This window comes from Peromyscus maniculatus, chromosome 5 (genome assembly GCF_049852395.1).
Source record: "Peromyscus maniculatus bairdii isolate BWxNUB_F1_BW_parent chromosome 5, HU_Pman_BW_mat_3.1, whole genome shotgun sequence".
Taxonomy (NCBI): Eukaryota; Metazoa; Chordata; class Mammalia; order Rodentia; family Cricetidae; genus Peromyscus; species Peromyscus maniculatus.
Genome location: NC_134856.1, coordinates 46,300,055 through 46,325,640, shown reverse-complemented (window position 1 = coordinate 46,325,640; position 25,586 = coordinate 46,300,055). Strand labels below are relative to the sequence as shown.

Genomic DNA, 25,586 nt, shown 5'->3' with positions numbered 1-25,586 from the left:
ACAAAACAATTGGAATAACCTCCTGTGTTCTATCAGACCACCATGGTTTAAAGTTAGATTTCAACAACAACAAAAACTACAGAAAACCTACAATCTCATGGAAACTGAATAATGCTCAACTGAATCACCAATGGGTTAAGGAAGAAGTAAAGAAAGAAATTAAAGACTTCCTAGAGATCAACGAAAATGAAGACACCACATACCCAAACTTATGGGACACTATGAAAGCAGTGCTAAGAGGGAAATTCATAGCACTAAATGCCCACATAAAGAAGATGGAGAAATCCCACAGTAGTGACTTAACAGCACACCTGAAAGCTCTAGAACAAGAAGAAGCAAAGTCTCCCAGGAAGAATAGATGCCAGGAAATTATCAAAGTGAGAGGTGAAATTAATAAATTAGAAACTAAGAGAATAATACAAAAAAAAATTAATGAAACAAAGAGTTGGTTCTTTGAGAAAATCAACAAGATAGACAAGCCCTTATCCAAACTAACCAAAAGACAGAGAGAGAATCCAAATCAACAAAATCAGAAATGAAAAGGGGGACATAACAACAGAAATTGAGGAAATCCAGAGAATTATATGGTCATATTTCAAAAACCTCTACTCCACAAAACTGGAAAACCTAAAAGAAATGGACATTTTTATGGATGGGTACCACATACCTAAGTTAAATCAAGACCAGATAAAATATTTAAATAGTCCAATAACCCCTAAGGAAATAGGAACAATCATTAAAAGTCTCCCAACCAAAAAAAGCCCAGGACCAGATGGTTTCAGCACAGAATTATACCAGATCTTCAAAGAAGAGTTAATACCAATACTCTCTAAATTGTTCCACATAATAGAAACAGAAGGAACATTACCAAACTCCTTCTATGAGGCTACAATTACCCTGATTCCTAAACCAAACAAGGATGCAACAAAGAAAGAGAACTACAGACCGATCTCCCTCATGAATGAACATTGATGCAAAAATACTCAATAAAATACTGGCAAACAGACGCCAGGAACACATCAGAACAATTATCCATCATGATCAAGTAGGCTTCATCCCAGGGATGCAAGGGTGGTTCAACATATGAAAGTCCATCAATGTAATACACCATATAAACAAACTCAAAGAAAAAAAAAAACACATGATCATCTCACTAGATGCAGAAAAGGCAATTGACAAAATCCAACACCCCTTCATGATAAAAGTCTTGGAGCGATCAGGAATACAGGGAACATATCTAAACATAATAAATGCAATTTACAGCAAGCCAACAGCCAACATCAAATTAAATGGAAAGAAACTCAAAGCAATTCCACTAAAATCAGGAACGAGGCAAGGCTGTCCACTCTCCCCATACTTATTCAATATAGTACTTGAAGTTCTAGCCAGAGCAATAAGACAATATAAGGAGATTAAGGGGATACAAATTGGAAAGGAAGAAGTCAAGTTTCCCTATTTGCAGATGACATGATAGTATACTTGAGTGACCTCAAAGATTCCACCCAGGAACTGATAAAGCTTATAAACACCTTCAGCAACATAGCAGGATACAAGATCAACTCAAAAAAATCAGTAGCCCTCCTATATACAATGGAAAAAGAAGCTGAGAAGGCAATTAGAGATACATCACCCTTTACAATAGCCACAAATGACATAAAATCCCTTGGGATAACACTAACCAAGCAAGTGAAGGACCTATATGACAAGAACTTTAAGTCCCTGAAAAAAGAAATTGAAGAAGATGTCAGAAAATGGAAAGATCTCCCATGCTCATGGATAGGCAGGGTTAACATAGTAAAAATGGCAATCTTACCAAAAGCAATCTACAGATTCGATGCAATCCCCATCAAAATACCAACACAATTCTTCACAGACCTGGAAAGAATAATTCTCAACTTCATATGGAAAAACAAAAATCCCAGGATAGCCAAAAGAATCCTGTACAATAAAACAACCTCTGGAGGCATCACAATCCCTGACTTCAAGCTCTACTATAGAGCTACAGTAATAAAAGCAGCTTGGTATTGGCATAAAAACCGACATGTGGACCAATGGAATCGAATTGAAGACCCTGACATTAACCCACACATCTATGAACATATAATTTTTGACAAAGAAGCCAAAAGGGTACAATGGATAAAAGAAAACATCTTCAACAAATGGTGCTGGCATAACTGGATATCAACGTGTAGAAGGCTGCAAATAGATCCATATCTGTCACTGTGCACAAAACTTAAGTCCAAGTGGATCAAGGACCTCAACATAAATCCAGCTAATCTGAACCTGCTAGAAGAGAAAGTAGGAATTAGTCTTGAACGCATTGGCATAGGAGATCACTTCTAAACATAACACCAGTAGCACAGACACTGAGACAATCAATCAATCAATGGGACCTCTTAAAACTGAGAAGCTTTTGTAGAGCAAAGGAGAAGGTCAACAAGGCAAAGCGACAGCCTACAGAATGGGAAAAGATCTTCACCAAACCCACATGTGACAGAGGACTGATATCCAGAATATATAAGGAACTCAAGAAATTAGACATCAAAACAACTAACAGTCCAATTGAGAAATGGGCTTTAGAACTAAACAGAGAATTCTCAACAGAGGAAACTCAAATGGCTGAAAGACATTTAAGGAATTGCTCAACATCCCTAATCATCAGGGAAATGCAAATCAAAACAACTCTGAGATACCACCTTACACCTGTCAGAATGGCTAAGATCAAAAACACTGAAGACACTTTATGCTGGAGAGGATGTGGAACTAGGGGAACTCTCCTCCACTGCTGGTGGGAATGCAAGCTTGTACAACCACTTTGGAAATCAATATGGCACTTTCTTAGAAAATTGGGAATCAATCTCCCCCAAGATCCAGCTATACCACTCTTGGGCATATACCCAAGAAATACTCAATCATACCACAAGAGCACTTGCTCAGCTATGTTCATATCAACATTGTTTGTAATAGCCAAAACCTGGAAACAACCTAGATGCCCTTCAACTGAAGAATGGATAAATCAATTGTGGCACATATACACAATGGAATACTACTCAGCAGAGAAAAACAATGACATCATGAGGTTTGCAGGCAAATGGATGGATCTAGAAAAAATCATCCTGAGTGAGGTAACCCAGACTCAGAAAGACAAATATGGTATGTACTCACTCATAGGAGGATGCTAGATGTGGAACAAGGATGACTGGACTGCTACTCACATCACTAGTGAGGCTACCTGGAAAACAGGACCCCAAGAAAGACACGGAGAAATGGATGAGATCTACATGAACAGCCTGGACATGAGTGGGAGCAATGAAGGGCGATGGTCGAGGGAAAGAGAGCGGGAGATCCTAGCTGGATCAAGAAAAGTGAGGGAGAACAAGGAATAGGAGACCATGGTAAATGAAGACCACATGAGAAAAGGAAGAAACAAAGAGCTAAAGAGGCCCACAGAAATCCACAAAGATACCCCCACAAAAGACTGCTGGCAATGGTTGAGAGACAGCTGGGACTGACCTACTCTGGTGATGGGATGGCCAAACACCCTAATAGTTGTGCCATAAATCCCATCCAAGGACTGAGGAATCTGGATGCAGACATCCACGGCTAGGCCCCTGGTGGAGCGCTGGGAGTCTAATTAGTGAGAAAGAGGAGGGTTTATATGAGTGAGAATTGTTGAAACTAAGGTTGGATAAAGCACAGGGACAAATGGCCAAATGAATGGAAACACATGAACTATGAACCAAAGGCTGAGGGGCCCCCAACTGGATCAGGCCCTCTGAATAGGTGAGACAGTCGATTGGCTTGATCTGTTTGGGAGGCATCTACGCAGTGGTACCAGGTCCTGGGCTTGTTGCATGAATTAGCTGTTTGAAACCTGGGACTTATGCAGGGACGCTTGGCTCAATCTGGGAGGAAGGGACTGGACCTGCCTGGACTGAGTTTATCAGGTCGATCCCAGTCCTCGGGGGAGACCTTGATCTGGAGAAGGTGGGAATGGGGAATGGGCTGGGGGGAAAGGGAGGGGGGCAGGAAGGGAGAGAACAAGCGAATATGTGGCTATTATGTAGAACTGAATAGTATTGTAAAATAAATTTTAAAAATCTAAAAAAAAAAGAAAGAAAGAAACAAGCCAAGCTAAGGCCAGGCATTCATAAGAAAGAATAAGCCTCCATGTGATTTATTTGGGAGCTGGGTGGCAGGTCTCCCAAAGAGTAAAGATCAGAAAGCCAAAGAGTAAGAGAAAAAAAATAACAGACATTAATGAAGAAAAAGGAAGAAAACTGATGTATTTGTATTTGTTAATGGATTTTGATGTATAGGTCTGTGTATGTGTGTTTTTATGTGTGCATATCTGTCACTGTCTGTCTGTCTCCCTGTCTTCTGTCTCTCTCTGTGTCTCTATCTCTGTCTCTCTGTGTGTGCTTTTGCATGTGCATATGCGTGTGTGTGTGTGTGAGTGTGTGTGTGTGAGTGTGTGTGTGCACGTGTGCGTGTGCGTGTGCATGTGTGTGTGTGTGTGTGTGTAATGCTTTTATGTGTTTGGGCGGCTATGGACAGGGGTCAACACAAGCACATTCTTCAATTGCTGTCAACCTTAGTTTTTGACAGGGTCTTTCCTTGAAGCTGGAACTTATCAATTATGCTAGAGTAATTGGCCAATGAAGTCCAAGGCTCTGCCTACCTCTGGCCCCAGCATTTTACCACACTGGGGTTATTGATGTATATGACATGCCTGGCTTTTCACATGGGTGCTAGGGATCTGAATTCAGTTTGTCAGGCTTGCACGGCAGGCACTTTGCCAGTTTTTCTATCTCTCTAGCTGAGGTGTCTGATTTTTATAACCTTGATTTATACACACAATAGATTACAAATCTAATGCATTTATAAGTGATGCACAACAAATAACGAGAAGAATAACTGCAAATGAACATCCTAGAACACTCTTCCTGAAGTTGTAAAGACACAGTTTGAAGGAAGATGTTAGGCCAGGAGAAACAGTGGGTTGTGTTTTTTTTTAGGAGACATTTATAGAAAAGTAATTTCCTTCTAAGATTCCCTTTTATTAAAAAATAAATAAAAACATACTACTTTTTCCAACTAGAGGAGCTAGTCTGAATTTTGGAAAGTAACAAACATTTTCTTTCCAATTTATTGAAATCTATCTACAATTTGAAATTAATTCTATCATTTCAAACTTCCAGTTTAACCTTCAGCACCAGAGATTAATTCAGGCTCAAGATTGATTTGCAAGTAAATGCACATGGGTAAAATATCTAAGTTTCACATTTGTAACAGTTTATTTGAGAGGTGGGCTGGGAACGATCAGTAGGATAAGTGAATCATTAAATTAAAATAAATTTTGTTAACAGATGGGATTAAAATTTTAAACAAATTAACCAAATGATATGTGAGGCCACACCCATGTATCTCTAATGAACACAGACACCAATTATTGACCATAAATTTGTGTCAAGAAAGTGAATAAATAACACATTGAAACTTACAGGTTTTTGAGTGTACAAACAAATCATGCAGTTAACTAATTGTATGCAAACCCAGAAAAGTAGGCTTCTTGAATCCAGGCCGGAGAGATGGCTCAGTGGCTTAGAGCACTTGTTGCTCTTGCAGAGGACCTGGGTTTAATTTCCAGAACCCACATGGTGGCTCATCACCAGCTATAACTCCAGTCCCAGGGTATCTAAGGTCCTCTTCTAGCCTCTGCAAGCACCAAGCGTGTACATGGTACACATGCATAAATGCAGACAAAACACTCATACATTTAATAGAGTAAATAAACCTGAAAAGAGGGCCTAAATCAAAAGAGACCGCACTCCATGATACTATGAGTTTCACCATCAGCAAAGGAGAGTGGTCTAGACTGTGTGTCTCCAGCTTCACCAAGTCATCTTCCTACTTGCATGCTCATGCATATTTAAAGGCGTGGTGACAGCTTTGGGCAGAAGCAGCTAAGCTACAACAGTCTAAAACCCTGGAATGAGTCACAAACTTTGCTACTTTTCTAACCTGTTCCTGAGTGTCTGGACCCCAATGAACAGTTTGTAAAGGTCTCGAAGACACCATGAAATAACACAAACAGCTCTATAATGAATTGGAAATCAATAAAGCATTAAAAATGCAAATACATTCTTGTTAATATGATATAATTGTGAGGAACTTTTAGGCATTCAATTACCATTTAACACAAAAGCCTGTAAGGATTTAATTAGGAATCCTTCACCTAATTGAGGTCAAGATTGTTAGCAGTGAATGTCTAATTAGCTTGCTTACAGCAGCTATCTTCTTTGAAACCTCCCTCAGCGGAATTCTTCCTCTACCATATACTTGTTGAAGGACTGAAAACATTGAAGTCCAAATGCAGGCATCGCGCTGAGTTATGGAAGGAGACATTCCAAAACCGCTGGAAGCATCCAGACAAGTAAACCTTTTTATTTGTTTTGAGGCTTTTCACCTTAAGGAAACATGCTCCCACTTTCCTTTGGCACCTCTGAATTGCTGGCGTGATGGATCTTAATGCTGTCCTGGGCAGTAGGGCCATCATGAAGTAGGATGAGTGGTACCCAATGTACGGCTTAGTTTTGCATTGCTATGATGATAACTCTTGACAGAAACAAACAAGAAAATATCTATTTGGGATCAAGTTTTCAGAGTGTTTAAGTCCATCATGATGGGGGAAGTGCAGCAGAGAGGTTCCTACCACAGCACCAGGGGCATGTGACATAGGCCATTCACATCACAGTGGATCAGGAAGCAGAAAGAGGGTCAGGACCCAGGGTTCAGGTATAAGCTCAAAGTTATGTACCTCATGGTCTACTTCTTCCAGATATATCTCCACTTGTAATGCTTCCATGGCCTCCCACAATAGCACAGCTAGAAATAAACGTTCAAAACAGAATCCTCCTGTGGGGAATTCTTCAGTTTACGTCACTGATCACAGCACTGGTAACAGCTGATCTGATAACTGAGAGTAGTTGCTAAGTAAAACAGGTTGACAGAGTATAAAATCAGTAAGTAATAGATGTGTACATGCTGGGCTAAGGGAAAATTCTCATCCCAGATAGTATGGGACAAGATGGCAGGATGCTTCATCATGATACTTAGAAGATGATATGTAATTTAAGCCCAAGACTTACTTATTCTGAAATTTTCCATTTAATGCTTGAGATTGAAAATATTTTAATGGAAGACATGGAAATAGAAATCACAACTAAAGGAGGCCTTCTCTTAGGTCTGTACTTGAGAAAATAGTGCTGTGGTGTATGGATTTGACTGACTCTATATTGTGGTTCTATAATGTCATGGGGAAATGGATGATGGGTAATTGGAAACACTAATTATTCTTTATAACTTTTGGGGGTAGTAGTATTAGAAAATACAGAACCACCCAAGGGCAATGCCATGTTTCCATGTTAAATACCTGAGGATTTTACCACTGATATTTGCAATATGCTGAGAAAATCTGGCCTGGAAACTGCCTCCCAAATCTGCAATCCATAATATCTGAAGACAGCGTTCTATAGGAACACATATTGGGAACAGTTAGCATAGAGAAAATGCCCATTTCTTAATCACATCTAGCATCAGGAACTCAAACTAGAAATGTATATCACAGACAGCCTGAGGGCTTCACTGAAGGCTGCCTAGAACTGGTCACTCAGTTCAGTGCACTCCAGGCTTCATAACTTTTGTTAGAGTTGCCTCCCTTTCTTTATGTGCATATTTTTCCTTTTAATTCTAATTTTGAAATTGATTTTCTTTCAAGAACACAGATGAGACATTGATTTTTTTTTAATCTTGGTTATAAATTGTCAAGTTCATGGTCTGTGTATCTGGAAGCATGATCACCTGCCCAACACAAATCATCCCTCTTCCATCCAAGACCACCCTCTGTCTAGACTGCTTGCTGTTCTGTTCTTTGAACACACCAAGTTCTCCCACAGCCCACAGCTTCATCACAGGCTATTTCCTTCACATAGACTGTTTCTCTCTTCTCTATTGCTTTTTAATCCCATATCTAGCCATTGTACAAGAGTCAATTCATATGGGCACTTTAAGATCTAAGATACTAGATACTACTGACTTTAAGCAAGGAGGTTCTCAGAAAGTCTAAAGATTTCCACACTAAAAAGAAAAACAGAATCTCGAATCTCTCAAGTCTGGATACACAAAGTGTGCTCAATGCGTACACACCTCATGTATCCCCCAGGACTACAATGGGAATGGCTGCATTGAGTCATCCCAGGGTCATAGGTCAGGTAAAGAGAGATTTCATCCAAGCAGACTAATACAGTCATCTGTCACCCTTTGCACCTAAGGGTGGAGCTCAATCCCTAACAATCATCATTAGGATTATGCAGAAAGCTGTGTTATGCACATTCTCACATCTTAATTGTTAGTATACAATCTGCTGTATTAGAACTGCATGCCTTTCAGTAATGGTTTTATACTTGGCTCATTTCATACTCCGACTGCCAGCTTATTTGTTACGTTTGTTACCAGCTACATAAAGGAATATTTTGATTAATCCTGAACTCTGTGAATTAGCTTGGAGACACTGCCCTGCCTTTCATTTTCCATTTCCTGTCAGTTGGACCACTGTTGTTTTATTTAAGGCCATGAAGTTGGCAAGGAAGGCATAAAAAAGCCAATAGTCAAACCATTGCCAAAGAAGTAAAAATAAAATGTTGTCATGAAGTTATTTCATTCATTCATTAAACACTTAACTACTTAGAAGTCTTGTTGGAGGCAGGCATGCCAGGGAACACACTCTGAACTTTGAATGCCAAGTGTGAATATTTAGCTCTGTTCCTCCTTGTAACTGACATTGTGTGATAAACCAAGTAATTTATCACCTGTTCTACTCTTAGCTTCTCCACCTGCTTTTCAAGGTTCTCACTTGGTAGCTACTACATGGATCACATATTTTTATGTATAAGGATTAAAGTGAGCAGTGCTCTTTATTATATATTTAAAAATAACATTTATCTACTGATCTTGCTATTCATATGAATATATTCAAAACAAAGGCTTGATTGTCAAGTGCATTTAAAACTTGATCTTAAATTTGTCGGAATAGAAAATTAAGTTATGAGAAAAATGTAAAAAAAAAATTTTAAGCATTTTATTTCTTGGTGTCTTTCACGTTATGCATCTCCATCCCATTCATTTCCCCATCCATTCATATCCATCACTACCCTTGCAACCTCACCCCTCACAAAATATAATAAAATAAAATTTATGAGAAAGAAAAGAAAAAGAGAGAGAAGGAAAAATCAGTCTTGTCATGGAAGCTGTAGTGTAACATGGACACAGTGAGTAACACAGTAAACCCTTTTATCCATATATTTTTACTTGTAAGTGCTCATTGCAAAAAGTTGTTTTGTTGGTCTGGTTCGAGGTCTCTGGTTTCTGCTAAACTATGGATGCTGGGCCCTCACTGGGACTCTTCTTGGATGTCCTGCTGTTGCCTTGTGTTGCAGAAATCCTGTAGCTTTGCGTCTGCAGTACTGGTCCCTTCATATGCTCCAACAGGTCACAGTTGGGGTGGATATTGAGGTAGCCCAACTCATAACCCTGGTTCTGGACCTGGTTAGTTGTGGGAGGGAGTGCTGCCACTGCCTACAATAAAAAGGAGATCTTTTGTTAGTTTGTTTTTCAAGACAGGGTTTCTCTGTGTAATTTTGGTGCCTGTCCTGAATCTCGCTCTGTAGACCAGGCTGGTCTCAAACTCACAGAGAACTGCCTGGCTCTGCCTTCCAAGCACTGGGATTAAAGGCTTGCACCACTGCCACTGGTTTAAAGGGAGATTTTTAAACTGCATGTGCTGGTACATACCCATTATCCCACCATTCAGAAGGCTAGGGCAGGAGGATCTTGAGTTCAATACCAGTTGTCTACAGAGTAAAACAGATTCTTCTTAAAAATTAGAAAAAGCAAATTAACTATAAAAGTATAGGTATCTGTTTATTAAAATGAAAAATGGTTTGGAAATCTATTCAAAACAGCCCTTAAATTGCCTGATGAAGTACCTAAGGATTCATTTATAACAATAAAAATGCCAAAGTAATGGTCATAAAAGAGACCGGGATTTCTCTAGGCAGTGGTGACTTCCCTTCTGGGTCACTTGCCTCTGTGCATCAATTACATGGTACCTGCTTTTCATTAGGCATTTTTCTGAAGGTGTCTCTTTCAATAAACATTGTAGGTCTATTACATAAAATATGAAAATGGAACTAAGTTTAGGAAAGGGAACACAAACACTATTTTGTGTCACAAAAATAAATTCATTTAGTTTCAGCCATTTCAGTGTATTTTGTCTGTAACAGTGATGTGTAACTGATGTCACAATTCTAGAAGTATATCACAGAAAGTAGAGGAAAAAAAATCAGGAGCCAGCACTCTGGTTATCTGGAGAGAAACATGAGTTTAAAATGCTTTACACAGAGCAGCAATATCAGGTAAAAATAAATCACACAGCTCCAATCAGTTGCCTCATATTTCAGCAGATATTTATGTCTCTATGTTGGGAAACTACAAACACATTTTGAAAATGATGAATTAGTAGTTTCTTTTCATTGAGTTGATATATAGTCAATTTCTTCTATTATTTGCATATGAGCTCTTTCATTATAAAGCTAATTAAAAGATGCTAAAATAGTCTATTATTAATTTTCATTAAAATCATAATATATAAATAAATTATAGTAGATTTAATGAGATCAAATTTTCATATTTTTGCATTTTAATTTTGAAACAATAATTATTTGATTTTTTTATTTTGCTCTAAAACCTAATTATGATTCCGTCTTTATTCACTGTGCTTATGCTTTCAACTATCTTTCTTTTCCAAATTCTTCCAGAACAGGAGAAAATATAAGAACTAGGGAGATGGCTCAGCTGTTAAAATACTTGCTGCACAATCCTGAGGCTCTGGTATGGTAATGTGTGCTTGTGACCTTGGAGCTGGGGAGGCAGAGACAGGAGAATTATGTCTGATGGTTCCTCCAACTCATGTTCAGCTATCTTTGTAATATAGCCCAGGCCTGCTCACAGAATATTGCCACTCACAGTGGGCTGGGCTCTCTTATGCCAATTTTCAGTCATAACAACCCCTACAGACATGCCCACAGCCAATCTGATCTAGGCAATCCTTCAACTGAGACCCTCTTCTCGGGTGGAGACCTCCCTTCTCAGGTGATTCTAGGCCGTGCCATTTTGACAGTTGAAGCTAGCTGCAACACACACTGTTTTCTCTCAGCATAAAACATTATTTTTTTTTTTACTTTATCTATGTGACAGATCTTCAACAGGTATGCACTTTTCAATTTTAAAGGAAGTTAGACATAAAAGAACTTTAGAGAGTCTACAAAAACTATAAATGCTTGTGGCACTACCAAAAGGAACCAAATGACATCAGAGTCACCCCGCTGTCTGATCCTGCAGTGGTAGGTGACTATTGTCTGCAAAGCTTTCAGATGTATCCTGACTTCATCCTTTGGAAGTGTGTTTCCTTCCTGCCCTGTTTGAAAGCATGACAAATAGAGGGAAGGAGTATTTACAGTGAACATTCTTTACAATGCCAGAGATCCTGTTTCTGTGAAATTCCAAGCATTTGTTCACCAGTTTATAGCACCTTTTGGCCACAGCAAACAAGGTTATGGCAAAATGCCAGCCCTTAAGCCACAACAAATAATTTAAAGTTATGAGGAGCAAAGAAGAGCTGAAGGGAAGTCAAGGAAGATAAATGAAGTGTGAGAGGCCCCCCAGATGGCTAGAGGCTGAGGATGACAGGAGAGTGAACAGACAGGGAATATCTCTGGCTTCTCATTGAAGAATATTTTAAGAACGTGGATGTCAGCTGTTGTATTTAATGTGGTATTTGTTCTTCCCGTATGTGCATCATTATTGTCCTTGCCCAAATCCTAAGGGCTTGACTGAATCTACCAAACACACAGTTGCTATGAACAGTATATTCTGGTTAGGATTTGTAGCATTGATTCAAACCTAAACATACTCAGGGAAAATGAATCTCAGTTGGGGAATTGCCTTCATTGGATTGGTCTGTGGAGCATTTTATTCATCACTAATTGATGTGGGGGGGCCCAGCCCACTGTGGGCAATGCCATCCCTAGGCAGATGGCTATCAGTTGTATAAGGAAGGTAGCTAAACAAGCCAGATGATGCAAGTTAATAAGCAGTTCCTGCTTGAGTTCCTGCCAGGACTTCCTTTAGTGATGGACTATGATCAGGACTTGTAAGTCAAATATCATCCCCCACCCTAACTGCCACACAAACACCAAGTTGCTTTTGGTCACAGGTTATTACAGCAATGCGAGATAAGCTAGAACACAAGGTTTGATTGTGTTTTCATTACTCTGTTCATGAGAAATATTTCTGAGTTTATACTGTAAAGCACCCACAGTAGAATAACCAAACAGTGAATGAGATGACAGAAACACATATAATGCGACTGATGAGGCAGAATTGACCATGACTATCATTGCTACTCAGGAAGTAACAGATTTGGGAAAGTATATTGAACTTGCAAAAAATGATGGGGTTTTGGGTTGCAAACCAGCTTTTCTGGCAGGAAATCATCAGTTGGCATTTAGGGTCTAGAGGAAGTGGTTAACAGAAGAATCATTTATATGATAAAATAGGGCCGTCAAAATTAAAATGAGACTGTCTGTGTTTCCTGGCATCATGGATTACAGAACAGAAGGGAGTTGACTAGAAGCCAAGGCTGTGGGAGCAGCAGCTAAAGAGCAGCATGGGACTCTATCACCTAATAGCCAAGACACTGGTAAGTTGGCCAGAGGTGGCTGTGGAAGGGAGGCAGAAGTCTAGAGGCTGTACAGAGGAAGAGGATGTCAAAGGGGAAAGGCTAATGCTTAGTGAGCTGTGAACATGGCCACTAACTTCATCATCTCCTTGTCATTCACAGTTATTTGCAAGCCATCCCTTTCCTCTATTCATACTTAATAACCTCATGATCTGCTCCAGTTCCAGCCCCTTGTCCTAGGAAGGACCATGGGCTTTAAAATGGGCTATGGGTCTAATGTCAAGGCCAAGGACAAAGTCAACCTTAACTCTTGACAAAGACACTCTATTTGACAGAACTTCGTTTAGATTTTTTGAGTCTTCTTCTTGGTTGGACTTGATCTCAGCCTTCCCTGCTGTTTCATTCTTGTGTAACCTGCACTACTCATTCACTAAGAGCATGTAGTGAGAATTTTCCCATCTTTGATATCTGATTACTCTTCATCTATGATGAAGTTATTCATCCCTGTCTTTAAGGTGTAAGTATATCTTAGTAAGTTATGTGTTAGTTATTTTTGTATTGCTGTAGTCAAAATATCTGATATAAACAACTTAAGGGGAAAAGATATATTTTGGTTCATGGTTTCAAAGTGTTTAGTAAATGTTTGCTTCACTCTGTGACTTTTGACAGAACATCATAGTGGCAAAAATCACATGGTGGAAGGTTTTCCTACATCATGGTATACTGGAAACAGAAAGAGAAGTACAGGAAGAAGTCAAACCTACATACAACACAAGGAAATACCCATAGTGAACCACTTCCTCCAATTAGTCCCCACCTCTGACTTTTCACTACTTCTCAATAATAATGTCATATTAATACCCATCAATAAATTAATTCATTCAATAAATCAAAGTTCTTATTATTTATCTTTGGAAACACCATTGCAGACACCCAGAAGTGAGTTATACTAACCCTGTCAGCATTTCTAAACCAAGTCAAGTTGACAATGAAGATCACCACCATGTTTATTTGGTAAGATCTGCCTACTCTTACTGCTTGTTTGTAGTAGTTTTCCATCTGCAGAATGCCCCTCTCTGTTGCTTAGTTGTCAATCTCCACTTATTCTTTTTGTATTGCAAGTTGAGTCTAACTGTCCTACCCTACTAGGATCCCCTATTGAATTAGATTCGGATAAAAATCATCCTTATTGCCAGGCAGTGGTGGCGCATACCTTTAATCCCAGCACTCGGGAGGCAGGGGCAGATGGATCTCTGTGAGTTTGAGATCAGCCTGATCAAAAGAGTGAGATCCAGGACAGCGAGGGCTACACAGCAAAATCCTGTCTTGAAAAACAAACAAAAAAAAATCCTTATTTTAACATACAACAAAATCTTTTTTGTCTAACACCCTTCATAAGAACATCCATTCTTTATACCAGATCAACCCATGTTTAGCATTCTTTCTCTCCCCATCTCTCTTCAGAAAATAAGGAATGTTCCTCTACTTACTGTTACTGGACTGGACATTGTTAATATATTAATGGAGTTTTTTGTCTGAATCTGTCAAATGTTAACGGACTAGACATCATTAATATAATCTTGACTGTGTATATTGTATATACTTATTAGATATAATTTTTCTTGTATTAGTTATAAGCTTTTTTAAATTTTAGACAAAAAAGGGGAAATGTGGTGGTATTGTGTTCCCCAAAATATTGTACACCCTAATAAATTTATCTGGGTCAGAGACAGAACAGCCACTAGATACAAAAATGTTGGCACTCACACCTTTAATCCTAGCACTCCAGAGGTAGAAATCCCTCTGGATCTCTGTGAGTTCAAGGCCACATTGGAAATAGCCAGGCATGGTGATACACGCCTTTAATCCCAGAAAGTGAGCCTTTAATCCCAGGGAGTAGTGGTAGAAAGCAGAAAGGTATATAAGGCGTGAGGACCAGAAACTAGAAGCATTTGGCTGGTTAAGCTTTTAGCTGGTTAAGCTTCAGGCTTTCGAGCAATAGTTCAGCTGAGAGCCATTCAGATATGAGGACACAAAGTGTTCCAGTCTGAGGAAACAAGACCAGCTGAGAAGTTGGCCAGGTGAGGTTAGCTGTGGCTTGTTCTGGTTCTCTGATCATCCAGTTCACCCCAATACCTGGCTCAGGTTTGATTTTACTAATAAGAACTTTTAAGATTCCTGCTACAACTTACCTTTGATAGGAAGAGGCAACTAAGCAGGAATAGATTATTCTAGGCAGCTCCATGACCTGTGCACTGATGAAGCCTCAGGTAATTCCTCTTCCTCCTGGGATTGTGTTCTTCTGAAATAATCACACTAAGATGAATCAGTTATATAATATTCTGTTCTGCTCATGACATTGAAAGCATGCTTTGTCTTTTGGTCCAAATAATTGGCATCATCAGTAAATTTAAGCATCACCCTATCCTAGAGCTCAACCCAGAGGTGCTTTTAGCTTGAATGGCATTAATGAATACTGAGGAATAGTACAGAGGGGAAAGGTGAGTTTTCCTATGCTGTCCCATCCTCTTCACTGGAGCCTCCATCGTGGACAAAAAATCTTGTATTTCCCTCCAACAACACTGGAGAGTACTACATTTGAGGTCCTTTGTTAGGCACGGTCATCTATACCAACAGAGAAGAAACAGTGGAGGTCTACCACTTGCTTTTTTGTCACCCTGACAAAGTGCCTGATATAAACAACTAAGGGTGGAGAGATTTACTTTGGCTCATGCATCAGGGGATAATCTGTAATGGCAGGAAAGACATGGTGCAACCACCCCCTGTCTATAGCATCAGGAGGCAGCTTGCTTACATCCGAGCAGATCAGGAAGCAGAGAAAGCAGAATGCTGTTACCCATCTGGCTTTCTTTCCCCTGTGCCTTTTATTTTCAGCTCATGATCCTAGTTCAAGGTATAGAGCCATCTATATTCTGGGTAAGTCTTACCCACTTCATTGAATTCTGTCTATAAATAGTCACACAAACACACCCAAAGATGTGCCTCACTAATGCCCTAGGCATTTCTTAAAACAGTCAAGTTGACAACTGAAATTAAGCATGCATGAAGGCACTGAGACTAGAGCAGAGAAGATTCAGGAGAACATATTGTAACTACAGCTATTGAAAGGACAGGGAAGAGGAGGATAAGAGGTCTGCTGAACAGGTTTAGGGGTGTGCAGGGCCTCAATGGGGGTCCACTGAGGAAGATTCTAGGCTAAAATCAGGGAGACCACACAGAGGCAGCTGAAGCCACTTGGGAGTTAGAGAGACAATCTGGAGAGGAATCAAGGCAGAAAAAAGTGAATTAAAAAATGACCACCAAACCTGGTGAGCCAATCTTTAAATCTCATAGCTTTGCAGAGCTATGATCACAACGAAGGTTTCTACTTTCACCCAGATGTCACCCACCAAGCTAAGCTAACACCTTCCCCAGCCTGTCAGCTCACCCGTCCCTATACTACTCCAGATATGAAGGAAACCACTTGAGGCAGATAAGTGAGACCTCTGGACAGTCAGACCCTACAGATGAGAGGCAACATCAAATACCTAGAGAAGCCTGGGAATGGGAATCAGTAATGGTTCTGAGCATCCATGCATTCTACCCACTACGACAAAATGGACAAGAGCAAGCTGTTTATCTGGACAGTTGAAACCCTCTGCAAGACACTGTGTCTTACATTTTTCAGAGCAGCAAGTCATGACAGCCTCAGTGCAGTCCTGCCTCTTCAGAATGTGGGGCTTTACCTAGCTTTCCTGCATGGAAGTAGTAAGTCTTGTTCTCATTTGGTATCTATCATAATGAGTTCTCTAGCCAAAATTAGTTGAGACTTTTAACTGGGAATTGCAGATTCTACCAAAGGAGAAGAGTTTTATTTTGTGTCATTTTAGCATCAGTTGACACCATCACATGAGTTTTTTTAGTCTTTGGATGTGGTCAAGGATATGAATTTTGCTGGATATTTATTTTGTCTTTTACGTTATATTATGTGTGTTTGTACTGGGGGTATGTGCATGTGAGTGCAGGTGCCAGCAGGGGATAGAAAAGAGCATCTGGTCTCCTAGAATTGGGGTTATAAGTGGTTGTGAGCTGTCCAGTATAGATGCTGGGAACCAAACTAGAAGGGCAGTGGGCACTCTTAGTTGAAGAGTCATCTCACCAGCCCTAATGTTGATTTTTGAGTGTTCAAAATCTTGTCTTCCTGGGATAAAATCTCACTGACTTGTGGTATAATCCTTTATAATATTTTTTTAAGAATTATTTTTGTTTTATATGTGTGAGTGTTTGTCTGCATATACACCGAGTATGTGCCTGGTACTCATGGAGTGCAGAAGAAGGTGTTAAATGCCCTGGAACTGGAGTTACAGATGGCTGTGAGCCACCATATAGGGGCAGGGAATTGAACCCAAGTCATTGAGAAGAGCAGACATTACTTTTAACAGCTGAACCATCTCTTCTGCTTGATATAATCTTCCTATCTATTTTTATGTTACTGTGGCTAATGTGGTACAGAGCTCTTTCATATCTATATTCATGAAGCAAATTGATCGGTAGTTTTCCTTTCTTGTAATACTTTACTTGGTTTTGTTAGTGAGGTAATGTTACCCTCATAGAATCAATTACACAGTGATGTCTCTGCTTCCATTTCTATCATGAAGAATTGGCCTAATTTCTTCCTTAAATGTTTGGAAAGTTCTCAGGGAAACATCTGGACCCAGTGCTTTCTTTTTCAGAGTAATTAATTATTGATTCAATCTCTTTAATAGATGCAAGCCTCTTCAGATTATCTCTTTCTTATCTGACAAAGTTCAATAGTTTGTTGTTTTGCAGGAATTGGCTCATTTCATCTAATTTATGGAATTTGAGATATAGAATTGTCCATAATTGTCTTCTTTTGTACTGGTAATATCCACAAAATCAATAATGATGAGACCTTTAACTTGTAATGTTGATCATGTCTGTCCTCTTCCCTCCACTCCCCTCCCCTTCTTTTCTCCCTTCCATCTTTCTCTTTGTTTCTTTCCACGCTCCTCTCTGATTAGCCTATAATCTCAGTCACCTTTCTGTTGCTGCCGCCAAATACAAATTAATCATCTTAAAAATAGGACAAGTGCATCGCTGCTCAGAGTTTCCAGGTTCTAGCCTATGATTAGCTGGCCTATTGCTGTGGAACTGTGGCCACACAGTGTGCCATGAGGAAATCACTTAGCAAGATGTCTGTTTGCCTCAAGGTAGCCTAGGAAAGGAGAAAAATAGAGGGATAAAGTACAAATACCTGCTTCAAGGGCACACCTTCCTGAACTAATTTCCTTAAACTAGACTCTACCCACCTCTTAAAAAGTCTGCTTCCTACCATGAAGATCACGGCAGGGGGCCAGGGCTTTGGATGGCCATTTGGACACCAAACCAGAACACCTGCCTAGTGTTTTTTCTCTATTTAAAGCGCTATTTTCAAAGCCTAGCTCTTACTTTTGTTGGTTCTCTCTGTGTTTGCCTTCACTTCATTGGTTTCTGTCTTTTTTTTCCCCATGTATTTTCTTCTCCTTAGTTTTGACTTACATTGCTCTTCTGTCTTTGGTGTTCCAAGGACAGAAGTGGCTGATGAGTTAATTTCAACCCTTTCTTTTTCTGGTACACATATTTAATGCTAGAGATTTACCTTTAAGTGCTGCATTTTTGTGTCTCACCAACTGCCATGTTTAATTTCATTGTCACTATGCATTCAAAATAATTTTACTGTCACTGGAGATTTATCTGACTCATGGGTTATGTTGTAGAAGTATGTTATCTTATCTTCAAATATGTGGGATTTTTCCAGTTATCTTTTTGGGATTTATTTTTGTAGTTTAATCCCATCATATCATAGAACATACTGTGTAGGGTTTCTGATTATTTTAAGGGTTTATAGTGGTCTTTACAGCCTAGGATCTGAGAGAATGTTCCAAATGCCTGTCATGAGAATGTATATTTTGCAGTTTGGGGATGTAGTGTGTTATAAATGTCAATTAAACCAAAATGATTGATAGCCATGCTATGTCAACTGCATAGTCACTGACTTTCTGCCTTCTTGATCTATCAGCTGCTGAAAGGGGTGATCGAATCTCTGATGATCCTAGTGGGGTTCTCTCATCCTTCTTATAGTTAAGCCAGATTTTTGCTTCATGCCCTGACATCTGATTGTTAGGTACACATGTATGAAGGATCATGATGTTTTACTGGGGAATTTGTCTCTTATCATTTCTCCCACATATTTCCTCTTCTTTTCTGGTCTTTTTCCTTACATAGAAGTCTGCTTTATCTGAAATTAATATAGATTCTCTATTACTACTTTCTTTGCAGCCAAAAAAGTACTAAATATGACTTAGAAAAGACCTAGGAAATCTTTGAAAAATAAATGTGTTTTCTTATTAAAGCCTTATAATTATGCATATATGTTTCCTTCTGGGAAATAAAAAACATAAAAGTGATTGTATTTTTAGAGTAATTAAATAATCCTGAAAAAGAAAAGAACAAGGACAAAGACATGGGTCACCTGATCTCAAGACCATGCAGATAGATATTGGTGAAATTATTAAGGCCACTCCACATAGTTAAAAGGGAGGTTTATTTTGTGGGGTAACTCACAAGTGAAGGGATAGTTTACAGGGTCTGGGAAAGGTGTAGCACAGTCCAGTGGTGTTCTCTGGAGAACTCTGCTTGGTCTACCTCCTGCTTCCAGGGTCCAGAAACCAAGAGAGCCCCCGCATCCAGAACTTGGGTCTTCAGGGTCCTCTCTCAGCCCGGCCTTGTAGGTGTGACCATTACAAGCCTCATTGGGGGTTGGAACTTCCAGGTCAAAGCTGGAATGGCTACCCACCACAGGTAGAATAGGTAAAAAGAATGGTAATGAGACGTTAGATGCTGAGGTTTCAAGCAAAGCATACATACAGATGTAACCAGCTGCTTTTTGATATGAGGACACACATAATTCAATGAAGAAAGGCAGTTGTCTTCAGTATACCATGTCTGAATGACTAGTCTTCCATACCCACAAATCAGGGAAGAGTTCATGGAAGAGATTAATATAATTAAAATACATTGTACCAAATTCTAAAAAAAACTAATGAAAAACAACAAAAATGAATACAGTCATATGTCCCGCATCTTTTATAGAAGTTACCTGGAAAAGCGTCATAGACCTAAATGTTACTATCTAATTATAAGCCATTTAAGATGAAGTATAGGAGAAAATTTGGGTGACTTGAGTTTAGTGATTGTGGTAGGGAATGTAATTGGCTCCCATATGCTCTTAGGGAGTGGTGGCACTCTTGGAAGGTATGGCCTTGTTGAAGGAAGTGTGTCACTGTGGGAGCAGGCTTTAAAATCTCATTTGCTTAAGCTTCACTCAGTGTCTCAGCCACTTTCTGTTGCCTTCTGATTAATATGTTGCTGGTACCATGTCTATCTGCAAGCCACCATGCTCTCTGCCATGATGATAATGGATTTTGAACCTCTGAAACTGTAAGTGAGTGACCACAATTAAATGTTTTCCTTTATACGAGTTGCCTTGGTCATGGTGTCTCTTCATAGCAATAGAAACCCTAACTGAGACAGTGATAAAACCTTTATGACCCAGGAAAGAAATATGACAGATTGGACTTCACTAAAATTAAAAGAAAAAGAGTGGAATCTGGAAAGGTGCTAAAGACAATAAGTGACCAGGCAATACAAAACACAGCCATCATATGTCCTTAGGAAACTGCAAGTTGAAACCCTTCAAAGTAATGTCACCATCTACCTCTTGCAATGACTTCAACCCCAAAACACTGACAAATGCTGACATGTAAGCAGAGGAAGAAAAACAACAACTTCTTGCACTTACTGATGGTTAATTAATGAAACATAATTGTCTCCTGACGCTTTAGGAGTTTCTTATAAAGTTAGACAGAGCTGAACACCTGAAACAGTAGCTCTTTAAATGTTTACTCAGCATCTTTACAGATTTACCTCTTATTGAGGAGGCTGAAGCAGGTAAATTATAAAACAAATCTGAGCTACATAGTGAGACCGTGTCATAAATACAAAAGAAAAAATAAAAGGAAAAATGAAAAGTGACCTCCACATACTATCCATCACTCTAGAATTGCATATAGCAACTTTGTTCACAATTGTTAAAATTGAAAGTATTGAATGTCTTTCATTAGATTATTGGTGGACTTACTAAGGCCACTCCACATAGTTAAAAGGGAGGTTTATTTTGTGGGGTACCTTACAAGTGAAGGGATAGGTTGCAGGGTCTGGGAAAGGTGTAGCGCAGTCCAGCGGTGTTCTCTGGAGAACTCTGCTCAGTCTACCTTCAGCGTCCTGGGTCCAGGAACCAAGCGAGCTGGCCTATCCAGATCTCAGGTCTTCAGGGTCCTCTCTCAGGCCTGCCTTGTAGGCGTGACAGTTACTGAAGCCTCAATGAGGGTTGGAACTTCCAGATCAAAGCTGGAATGGCTACCCACTACAATAGATGAACAGTAAGGGAACTGTAGTGGATTTATTTAATGGAATGTTATTCAGAGATGAAAATGAATGAGATGCTAATTCATGCAAAATCAGATGGATCTCACATGCATTTTGCTAAGTGAACTAAGCAAGGCTAAAAAGAGTATATGCTGTGTGATTGCATTTCTGTGATATTCAGGAGCTGGAGAGGCTGGAAAGGCTCAATGATCAAGAGCACTTGTTCTTAAAGAGGACCAGGCTAGGTTCCCAGGACCCACATGGTGGCTCACAACCATTTATAACTCCAGTTCCAGGAGATCTGATGCCCCCTTCTGACCTCTGTGGGTACTGTACACATGTGGTACACACATACACATGTGGGCAAAACATTCAAAAATAAAATAAAGGCATTTAGGAAAAATTTGGAAAACTAGCCAAGAGATTTCAGAGGTTTGGATGAGAGCTAGCAAGTGGCTGGCAAAGCACATGGTCAAACCTTTAGATGGTAGGTTCATACTGCTGTTTATGTACCCAGCCCATAAGTTCCAAATTATAAAAACTGAGTTTCTCAGTCACCGTTCTATTGCTGTGAAGACACACTATGACCATAACAACTCTTTTTTTTTCTCTTGGTCAAATTTTATTTATTTTTAATAGGTTCCATGGTATTAGTGATTTTTTTATATATATTTTTTTATTTTACAATACTATTCAGTTCTACATAATAGCCACAGATTCCCTTGTTCTCTCCCTTCCTGCCCCCCTCCCCTTCCCCCCAGCCCACCCCCCATTCCCACCTCCTCCAGATCAAGGTCTCCCCCGAGGACTGGGATCAACCTGATAGACTCAGTCCAGGCAGGTCCAGTCCCCTCCTCCCAGATTGAGCCAAGCGTGCCTGCATAAGTCCCAGGTTTCAAACAGCTAACTCATGCAACGAGCCCAGGACCTGGTACCACTGCGTAGATGCCTCCCAAACAAATCAAGCCAATCGACTGTCTCACCTATTCAGAGGGCCTGATCCAGTTGGGGGCTCCTCAGCCTTTGGTTCATAGTTCATATGACTATGACAACTCTTATAAAGGAAAGCATTTAACTGGGGACAGCTTACAGTTCAGAGGATTAGTCCATTGTCATCACTGCAGCACACAGGCAGACATGGTACTAGAGAAGCAGTTGAGAGTTCTACATCCTTATCCACAGGTAGCAGAGAGAGACTCTAGGTCTGGCTTGGGCTTCTGAATCCCCAAAGCCCACCTCAAGTGACACACTTCCTCCAACAAAGCCACATCTACTCCAATAAAGCCATACTTCCTAATCCTTCTCAAGTAGTCCCATTCCTTAACGACTAAGCATTCAAATATATGAGACTATGGGGGCCATTCTTATTCAAACCATTACACTGATTGTGAAAAATGTTCATGCAGCCAAAACAAATCAAGCAGAGTGTTTGCTGTTCAAGGATGGAATGTGAACTGTGACAAATGATTTCCCTAGTATAATGAAAGCCTCCAATAAACTCACAGAAATCAACAGACAGAAACACTTATTGATCCAGGGAACACTGGAAAAAGATGTTTTCATTAGCATTTGTAAAGCTAACATCCAAAAGAACACACACACACACACACACACACACACACACACACACACTCATACACAGATGATGTATGTGGGTGTGTGGTGTGTGTATGGTGTTCTGGCTGGTAAATTTGTTTTCATGAGGGTGTGCATTAATTTTAGAAATGATTTACATTGGCTAGAGTTGAGACAGTATTTAAATATGAAACAAATGATGGAGAAAGTTCATTCTGCTGAAGAGTAAAATTTTAGATTAGGAAAATTCAACGCCAGAATGGGTACTGTGTTATCTGAATGATGTCAGATACATAGTTGTAAGATATGTGCATACGTGTAAGCGTGTTTAGAAATAGTTAAGTAAACTGTTAGGTATATGTGGGGATAGCATTAAATGTCTATATGTTACCCAGCTTTTTTTCTGTGAGGGCCTTTTAGAAGCAAATAAGCTGAGAATCAACAAGTACACCTAGCTTCCCAGTGTTAATCTCAAATACAATTGTCCACCCTTGAAGAAATAACTGGTTTTAATGATTAGACAAAAGGTTAAGCATGTATAAAATAAAGAAATAAAATAAAGAGGTGGGCATGAGGTATGTAAAGGAGCCGATTTAAAACTGAAATAAAACCAACCAATGCTAAATGATTCGAGCCATAAAATAAATAGCAAGGTATTGCATAATAAGCCAAAGTAAATACTCATGTGTCATACTGATGTAAATAAATAATTGAATAGATAAATGTGTGAGAATAAACTTCCATACTAATATAATCAAAATAATATATGTGAATAGCCCCCCTTCCTGGTGGTGAAATTTGCCTTCCCCATCCTCTATCACCACTGAATGCAGATTAGACTTGGTCGCTTCCCCCTCAGAGAGCAGGTAAAGAAAGTCAAGAAGATGTTTTTAGATTAGAGATATGTGCAAACCTTGCCTTACACCAGTTACAAAAGTTAATGTTATTGATGAGATCACTTTGGGGTCACACATTCCTCACTGTGAGGTGATAGAGTATTTCTTTGGTTGTCTTCTTCCAAACATGTGGCCCTGACATAATCATGAGGAAAATATCTGACCCCCTCACACTGGGGGACACGCAACAGAAGCTCTGCAGTGCTCCTCAAGACTGAAAAATCACAACTGAAGAACTATTCAGATCAGAGGGAACTGGAGAGACGTGAGGACTAAATGTGATGAACATTCCTGGATGGAAGCCTGAAACAGATAATAAGCATTCACAATGGTGGTGGTGGGGTGATCTGAATGAAACTAGGTCTCCATTAATGCTAAGATTCCAATGTCAATTCTGCACCATGACAACATAAGATGTTAATAATAACAAGGGACTCAGAATCTGAGAGCTGCCTGCTATGATGTCCCAGCTCTTCTGAGCAACTCATAGGATGTGGTTACTACTACATTTTCTTTTTGAAAAGGACACTAATATTTCCAAATTTAAAATAAATCATCTTTTATGGAGGGTATATATTCTGCATGTGATAATCAAAGGAAAACAGTCTGGCCGTGTGGACCACACATTTCTGTTAATGAGCCATGGAAGTCACTGGCTAATAGAAATATTTCTGACCTTCAAACCTAAAGAAACCATAAAAACGATCCCAGATCTCATTATCTTCATGTGAAATGAGTTATCATGCAGGATTTCTTTTATTTAGAGCAGATGGTGTTTCGTATTTCTTCCTTGAAATTCTTAATTTTGCAAGCTAGGTTATTCTTGAATTTAATTGGGAGAAAAGACTTAGAGTGCCCTAACTAAGCCCATGAAATGTTGGTGAGACCCCATTCACACTGCATGGAATATGAGAGCTATTTTTATTGTTGTAGGTGGCTGACTTGCTCTGAAAATATTAAAGCTCAAAATAAGCCCAGTCCTAAAAAGCTAAGGGGTATGGTGCTATTTTGGGTTTGCTCACAGAGAGGATGCTACAACTGTAAAATTCATAGCATGCTTAGCCTCCACCTTACAGGGACATAAAGCACCAGATAATACCAACCAAATAATGTTAGATGTTGGTAATACATTGAAAAACACTACAGTATATGAAAGCATGGTCTCAACTTCAAGGAAAATGCCAATTGCCTTCTTTGTAGTTCTAGAGTATAATGTGCAATAAATAGGTCAGGTGAATGGATGACAGAATGTGTAATTTTCATCCATCAATAGTATTTAGTAGAATCTGTGATGAAAATTAATTGCATGCATTTATTAAACTATATCAAAGTAATTATAATTTTCTATTTGGAAAACACGGCTTGTATGTTAGTGCTTTTCCTCTCTCATGCCAATATTCTTGTATTTGGCGTGGAATCCATTTCATTAACAGAAGCTTGAACCCGAGAGGGAAACAGCTGGAGTGCAGAATCAAGAAGCTTCAGTGGCAAATAAATAAATAAGTATGGAAATAAAATCAAAGCCTCGTGCTAATTTACTCAATTGCAGAGCCTCGTTGGTTCTGAACAGTTTAAATTATATTTTATTTTATTTTGTGGAACATTTCAACTAAGGAAAACAGAAAATTATGGTGATGGTGAGCTTTTCCTTCTTAAGTACTTAAGCTGACTCTCAGTTAAGAGAAGTTTGCAGCAAACACACAGCTTGAGGGGAGTTTGTGAACAGGAAAAACAGCATTCCTCTGGCTTCTTGCATCTAATCCATTCTTCTACTAAAAGGTTAATTTGACATTCTTCCAACTACCACTAAAACTGTCAGAAAATCCTTT

The 25,586-nt window shown here is 39.4% G+C and overlaps 1 long non-coding RNA gene across 1 annotated transcript in view; it reads right to left on the bottom strand.

The window, feature by feature from the left end:
- Positions 1-9,352: 9,352 nt before the first annotated feature.
- The window catches only part of LOC121829733 (uncharacterized), a 90,626-nt gene continuing 74,392 nt past the window's right edge, over positions 9,353-25,586 (bottom strand). Inside the window, exons 2-3 of the long non-coding RNA XR_006072798.2 lie at positions 14,992-15,101; positions 9,353-9,636 (exon numbers count right to left, since the gene is read on the bottom strand). This is a non-coding gene — a long non-coding RNA (uncharacterized LOC121829733). The remainder of the gene's footprint in view (positions 9,637-14,991; positions 15,102-25,586) is intronic.